The sequence below is a fragment of the Anguilla anguilla genome, chromosome 1 (genome assembly GCF_013347855.1).
Source record: "Anguilla anguilla isolate fAngAng1 chromosome 1, fAngAng1.pri, whole genome shotgun sequence".
Lineage (NCBI taxonomy): Eukaryota > Metazoa > Chordata > Actinopteri > Anguilliformes > Anguillidae > Anguilla > Anguilla anguilla.
The window spans coordinates 51,870,547-51,879,025 of NC_049201.1; positions in this window are offsets into that span (position 1 = coordinate 51,870,547).

Here is an 8,479-nt window from a genome sequence, read left to right on the forward strand (position 1 = left end):
TGGAAATGCAAATTACTCCCAGAAGGACTGATTAGGAGAAAAAAACATTTAATGTAGTTTACAAGGACATCCGGAAAGAGACTAAAGTTTCAACCTTGAGTGTTTTGTATGGATACTAGTAACCAATTCATTTTTTACCCCCTGGCCTCGCAATGTAGTAAATAGAACCATAGTTTATATTGGCATTTTATTTGGTTATACATTTTTGGCAGGTACAACAGACATCAGTAGACTTACTTATTATTAAATATAATTATAGGAGTAAAACTCATAGCAATTATCATCATAATAATGTTTGAATTTCTTTTATTGGGAATACTCTGTGATGGTACATCTGTAATCCTCTATTTATGCTCATTCAAATGATACCTGAACCATTTCTAGTGTGCGTAATACTTTGCAGAAACAGTCCAAAATACCCTTGGGAATGGTTAGCTAATGTATTCTCCATCAAGTCTATAAAGTGGTGCAAACTTACTGTAACAATCCCCTGAATGCAGAAATACTTTAAGCCAAGCAGAAAAAAAGATTAAGGGGATGGTAGCAATGAGGCGAAAACGATCGTACGAATGTGAGTTACATATTCATACCATGAAAGTGTAGCGCACTTTCCCCAGGTTATTTATACACATTGCATACTGTATGTGAATGATCTGTTCTTTAAACCTTACCTGGATTTGCATGTTTTTTTGTGTATATTTGGACATTTATTATCTGGGAATAAACTCCAGAAAAAGACATTTAAACAGAACATAGAGTCAAAAGTGGGCAGAATTGTTTGCATTGGTCCCCAAATGATTCAAATCTTTATCACATCTTTATGGCCGCCATATACATGCCAGAAAAAATGGGCAGGGGCTGCGGAAAAATATATAAACGGCAGACAAATAAATTCACCTTCCTGCGAACATTCCTGCTGAATCTCAAGAAAGCTGCCCTTTGGAATAATGGGCTGCAGTGTACAGAGTGAGGCCAGTACCAACACACCTGCTAGGCCAGCACAACACAATGTACCACATCAAGGCACCGGTGTCTATGAGCATGAAATATGAAGTAAACATTAACATTGAACAAATACACAGAAACACACACACACCAATATTCATATTTTATTAATGTCCTCACACACACAATAGTTTATATGTATGCAGACAGATATTTGACATGACAGGTCAAAGCTGACAATCAGACAAAGTTAAAGAAAGGGTGTAACTTAAACTGAATTAATTACATAATCTTTTGCAATTTACCCAGTTTAGGCAACATTGAGATATGAAGTAAACATTAACATTGAACAAATACAGAGAAACACACACACACCAATATTCATATTTTATTAATGTCCTCACACACACAATAGTTTATATGTATGCAGACAGATATCTGACATGATAGATAGGTCAAAGCTGACAATCAGGCAATTGCTGACAATAAGACGAAGTTACAGAAACGGTGAAACTTAAACTGAATTAATTACATAATCGTTTGCAATTTACCCAGCTTAGGCAACATTGAGATATGAAGTAAACATTAACATTGAACAAATACAGAGAAACACACACACACCAATATTCATATTTTATTAATGTCCTCACACACACAATAGTTTATATGTATGCAGACAGATATTTGACATGATAGATAGGTCAAAGCTGACAATCAGGCAATTGCTGACAATAAGACGAAGTTAAAGAAACGGTGAAACTTAAACTGAATTAATTACATAATCGTTTGCAATTTACCCAGCTTAGGCAACATTGAGATAGTTTAGGCTAAGTGACTTTCCAATCTCCCCAGTTGTTAAGGTACACATAGCATAGAAACATATTCTATGCTGTTTACTCTACTTAACTTTGCCTACTGTATTTCCTTGCTCACTCATAAATTAAGAATTATTATATTAAATAGTAATGAACACACTGTTGACAGCTTACTCATATGTACTGTAACTACAGTGGACAAAAATGCCCAAGATAATATAGATCAGTGGTAATGTATAAAGAAGCAAACTGAGCTGCAGGTGGTTTTGCTTTCTTTGTTGATGCCTATATTTGTAGTTCTATAATGGTCATCTTCACATCCAGGTAGTTATATTGCTGACTTGCTATTAAGGATTATTGTAAACTTCAGCCAGTTAAATGGATAAAGTTCATTTTTGAAAGAATGTCTTCTATTACCTCAAATTACATTATGTGCACACAATTATTGATTGATGGATTACTGAAGTCACCATTCGGTAAAGTAAAATAATTTACTAAAACCCATAAAAGTGTGGTCAACATGTTCTGCCATACTACCATGTTAGGAGAATAGTAAAGACTTTATAATTATTTGTACTTGTGTTCGTAATGATGTGGTAAGAACTCTCCCCGTCATGAACTTGATTGTGAACATGCTCCAGCTAAATTGATTGTTTATATATAAAAATATATAAGCTGTGTAAATTGCTCTGGATCAGAGCATCTGCTAAATACTTTAAATGTAATTGCAAAAAAAGGATGAACCCAAACTTAGAAAATGTTATGGCCTTGAGCATAATAATAATAATAATAACAACAATAATAATAATAATAATAAATTATTATTATTATTATTATTATTATGATTATGATTATGATTATTCTTAATTTATATTTTTTATGCGCAGTTCAGTGAATTTGAACCTGCAGCCTAACAGTTTCGTAAGATTATATTTTTTGTAGAAGCATAAGACTAAGTGCTCATTGCAACTTACATGAAGAAATTCTGTTTTAAGAATCTGTGATTCAATGGGTGTTTTGGTATAGTAAAACTATTCATTTTGTTTATTTATATCTTTATATATTTTACATATTTCTTAGCAAGAGGAATGTAGTAATTCGTGGAACTTTGGGTGGTAAGGTATAAAAGACCTGCCTTACCCTGTTTTGTAGCTTGTCCGTTTCATCTTATGCCAACAACTTTAGTGCAATTTGAATGATTTTGGTGTCAGTTCTTGTTTGTGAATGCTACAGAGTTGCCTGAAAGAAAAATAAATGAGTTGCTGTCTCTTCCCCAGCATGGGATGTACCACAGTTTTTCATTCATTTCATTTTTCTTTTTAAATCAATTTTTATGTTTTGTTTTTTTAATCTATTTTTATTTTTGATACCCATTCTTCCCTTAAACAAGCAACAGTTCTTGACATGATCAAAGACCACCTCCTTCTCCTTATATTCCATCTAACCAGTTACTTATTAACAATATTTATAATAAGACAAATCCTATAGTTGACAATTGGTCTAAACAACCACAGCATAAGAAACAAAAAAGAGGTTGGTCAGTATGCGTATAATACATTTCCCATGACTTGGTCAAAATATGCCCTGTTAGTGCAAATTGGAAAGACAATTGTGATAATATATATCCTGATGAATTACAGTACTTTACATTTTCACATGCAAGCTAAATCTGAGACTAATACATGCATACAAAAAAAGCACAACGCTGTCAAATTTATGACTGCCAGTAGATGGCGCACAATAGTAAGAGGAGCCCCAGTGTGAAAAATGGCTGACATTGTGCCGCTGGTACTGTAGATAACATTAAGGCAGGAATGTCTCCATAATTTTCTTAGCAGAGAGGTTAATGGTCACCTGCAGGTTTCATAAAAGAAATGAGAAAAGGAAGTAACATAGCAACACATCAGCTGTAGTAATCAGTATTGTGCCGCTGAAACACTGCACACTTACAGGTAACATACTAAAGTGCACATGCGATTTTCCTTTCAAATCACACACACGCACGCACACACATACACACACACACACACACACGCAAATAGAGAGAGAGAGAGAGAGAGAGAGAGAGAGAGAGAGAGAGAAAAGGGTCTGAGAATATTTAATTTCAGCACTGTGGCTTTGACCACATCTGAAACACTCCTTAAAGCTGTTGTAAAATCTGACTCCACCACACTATTCACCTGCCTGCTCCCCACAGCCTAACTCTCGCATATGTAGATTAAAGACACCCTGTTATAAAACAGAAGACATCCGTTCGGTTCCCCACAGATATCTTGATCGTGTTTTTCCTTTCTTTCCTCGGCTTGCGTTGAACACGGGCGTTCGCGGTCGCGCTCGGTTCGGATCGGGAGCGCGGACGCGGCGGGCGGCGCGGCGGCGGCGGCGAGAGAGGCCCCTCGTGGTAGCTCACGCACCGCAGGCAGTTATCATTTCCAGCCAGGAGTTGCGGGAGAGACGGTGAGCGGGAGAGAGAGCAGTTCCGCCGCGTTGGGGGAATTCTTCAATTCAATATGACAGGTTTCAGGAGTCCCTCTAAAAATACATCTCTCCCGATTTCCCTCTGACATCTGCTCTATTAGCTCTCCTTTTTAAGCCCCTTTGAGCCATCCGAAATGTACTCGGCGCTGAGGAGCCAGATACCACCGCCGTGTCACATCTCGTTTGCCGCCGAACGTCACAGGGGCCGCGTGATTGCCAGGCTTTCTGACAGCGTCAGTCATCTGCTTAAAAGACGCAGATCGCCTCCAGTAGCCAGGGCGGGAAACCCGCGGACCCGCGGCTACAGGGCCTAGCGAGTGGATAATGCACCGCGTAGGGGTGGGGGGTCGGGGGGAAGACCGGGCATTTGTTCTTTTGGCAAAGAAAGTATGGTGTTTACTATGCCTCGAAGGGCGGAATGAACAGAGATGTCCGACAAGCAATACGGTTATCCTCTCTGCTTCCGTTCTTTTTTTCTTGACAGGAAGACATTCATTTTTATTTTATTTGTGCTTATTTATTTATTTCTGCCAGCGTGGAGATGGCCTGGAAGCGGATGTGAAGTGACAGGCGGCTTGGAGAGTCGAGGCCAAGGGGAGAGGCGGGGGGCCCTTTGTGTGTGGCTTGTAGGTTACACTGAGGGTCAGGCCTGGGGGCTCCAAACTTTCCCTGGCAGATGCCAGAGAGGGGAGAGCCGCAGTGAAGAGAGGTATGCCAAAAAACAGGGGGCTGGCATTCAATGGTCTGCCATGATCCCCCCACACCCCCCCCCAAGGGGCTGAAGAAGGGACAAGGGATGGCAGGACTTGAGGCACCAGACACAGTACAGGTGTTCTGCAGTGATCGGAATATATAACCGTGTCTCTCCTTAACGCTGTGTCCTCTGGGTATTTGGAAGCTGTGTTGTCTAAAAGGCTGCTTTGTCTATGGCGGGGGATAAGGTTATTCATATCACTTTCAAAAATAGACTTTGTCACGGATGTCGACATATTTGCCTTTTGTTCACACTTCTGGGAAATAAACATTCTACTGTAAACAGTAGGTTTTGTTAAGTTCTCAGTGTAACCCTTTTGTTTTCCTGACAGAACAGAATTAGATCGAAGGAGAAATAACAATCCGTATACTGTAGTTTCTGTACGGGTTGGTTAAAGGGTTTTGTTTTATGATTAATGCGCAGATCATTTAATGCTACCTCAGATATATTTTTTTAAATGTTCATTTTTGGAAACAATCTACTTTTTGCTAATAAGGTGCATTCATCATTGGTGAATGTTACTTTACATAAGGTTAATGACACTTTGTTAATATCGAGCTAATTTATTCCAAGTCAGAAAGCCCTTGTAAGTGTAATTTGCAACCCCTAAACTATATTTCAGTGGGTTTTAAGTGGCTGATTGATGGAAGTGAGACAGTATGTGTCCATTATTTGTAAATGTAAGACAATGGCTAAATGGGGGTCAGGCAGAAAAGACCTGACCCCAGCATGCTCTGTCTCTCCCGTATTTGTTCCACTCCAAATTGGCACCGAAGAGGAAATATCTTCATTAATTCCCTGGAACTGGATCAGGTCTTTTCTGCGTTTTCAGAAGCCACGGACTGTCCGTTAACATGAGTAATACATCTAGATCCCTTTGTTTCTGACAAAGATGAGGAACGGCACTAAATGTTTGATGTTGTCAAACCAATCTAGCTGTGTAAATAAAATACATGTCATTTGAGAGATAAAAAGGTTCTTTTTTCAATATTCTGACAATGTATTTTGTTATTATTGTTTTAACAATGTCCATAATCTGTAGGGTTTTTTTCTTTACAGTTTCCTTCCTTTTTTAGCTATGTTCCAACAGATGCTAATGTGGACTGCGAAAAGAAATACGTTTTGGCTATATGACTTTTATAACTAATTCATTCGAGCCATTCATTTCTTTGGTGTCAGTGTTAACCTGGTGTGTTGAATTGCAAGAGGGAACACTTGTAAAGCTGGCCAACATGATTCTTAATAGGCCAGGAGTTAATTTCAACATATTCCCCTCTGACAATCCATTGCTCCATATACAAGTCAAATCGAATATTTAACCCCCCAAAGCCAATGATTAATTTCCCTCTTCAATCTGTCAGACCAGCTGGTTCTTGGTTTTGTTAAATCGCGTGGTTCTTAAATGAAACTATTGATTTTAAAGTCAACTTAGTGCGGATTTAATTTGTATTTGGAAAATTAAAGTGGGTAACACGCTACAGTTTTACCACAAGCTGGGGCAGCCGCATCCCTTTGCATTTCGCCAGTCTTTTTTCACGCCGGTGTGCCTAGGCCGTGATGAATTTGGAGCCATATGGGTGGGATGCCCATGCGTGTGTGTGTGCGTGTGTTTATGTGCGTGTGTGTACATGTGCATGCGTGTGCGCGCGTGTGTGTATGCATGTATGTGTGATCGTGTGTGTGTGTACATGTGCGCACGTGTGTGTGTGTGTGCATGTGCATGCGCGTGTACTCACGTGTGTATGTGTGTGTGTGTGTGTGTACATGTGCGCGCATATGTGTGTATGCATGTGCATGCGTGTGTGTGTATGTGTGTATGTGTGTGAACCGCAAGGGGCCCTGCATGTGGACTGTGCTCCTGTGCTCCAAACTCCCCTGTCAGAGCACCTAGCCACAGGATTCTTAACACGGAGCCCTCTGACCGACCTTGAGCGCGATACAGCGCCTTTTCCTCGACTCCTGCCTCTTTTCTCCGGGTTCAGACAGACAAGAGCAGAACTTCACCTTTGTTCGCTCGATACCGCTCTGAGCTGAGCATTAAGCCGTTCATTAACTCCCCCTCCCCACCCCCCCACGCGTGCAACCCCCTTTTTTTTAGCCGCTGTCTTGAATGTTTTTTCATTATGGAGGTTTCAAAAGGGTGAGTGGGTGGGGGGGTTGGAACATCTCGCCCACGTACTGGCATTTTATATTATATTTACTAATGATCACTGGTGCTTCCCCCTCCCCTCTCTTTCTCTCTAATTCCACTGCTCAAGTCCTCCTCTGCCTTGGCCGTGTCACCTTATCCCTCACTGTTACATTATGTGTCTCCAAGTGACATAAAAGGAGGGCAGATCAGAGAGCCATTCAATACAAGCGTGTCATTAACTCCTTTCTTCTAATGGAGAGGAAACGGCTGTTTCACCCACTGAACGAATAACCCCCCCCCCCTCCTCTTACCCTCCCTTCCCAGCGACTGTTTATTAATACATCTGTGACTTCAACAGGTTCTTTATATTCCGCTCTTACGCCCCTGCTGTTCAGCTAATCTCACTCTCGCGGAATGTTCCGTTCGAATGTTTGGGTCCCCCCCCACCCCACCCCACTCCAACACCCCAGCCCAACCCACCCCAACCCACCCCAAAGAATTTCACGAAACAGCAACCCCCGAAGAAAGAGCCGACACTGAGCACAGGAGACAGGGTGAGGGTGTGCGACTCCCACAGAAGGTTTTGTCGCTACAGCCGGGGTGTTTTATAACAGCACCGCCAACCGCCTCCCAGAACTACTTTTCACAGAGCTCTTAAAATGGGCGCATTTCTCCAGCTTGTCATCTTCCATTTAAAAAAAAAAAAAAGGATCGGAGCCTGTTTTTCTTTCAATAAACGCCGGCCTTAAAAATACTCAGACTGCGTGATGGACGACTGCACTGACACAATTCAAAGAATAGCAGGACTATTAAAAAACGCCAGCGTTGTATGCAAATGGAGAGGCAACAATGGATGAACACAGGCTTCTGTCAAATGAAATCAGGCCAGTGTGAATTCCTTACATAAGTGAGAAAATAATTCCGCAGCACGTCTTGTGGCTGATCACACTAAATTGGAGATGCTTGATAAGTCTCAGTAGAGAAAGATTACTGATGAGAATATATAAAATAATATTAATCTTAAACACTGCATAAGAAGGATTATCAGCGATACAACATTTATACACCACATCTCTAACATGGTAAATTTGCAAGAAGCTAGTAGTGGTCATAGCAGTATTTATGATTTATTTTCTATTATTTTCTATTAATTTATATTAAAAAGCAAAAAAAAACAAAAAAATGGTGGGGGGGGGGGGGGGAACAGTTTTGATATTTTGAATTATTGTATTTTAGAGAGCACACAGACCACACTTCCCTGAAAGATGAAAACATTTATTTTTTTAATTACAGCTGTGGAGTCGACAAAGGGATTGGACAGCTCTGACTGCCCTGGATTTTTTTTACAAGGCAGAT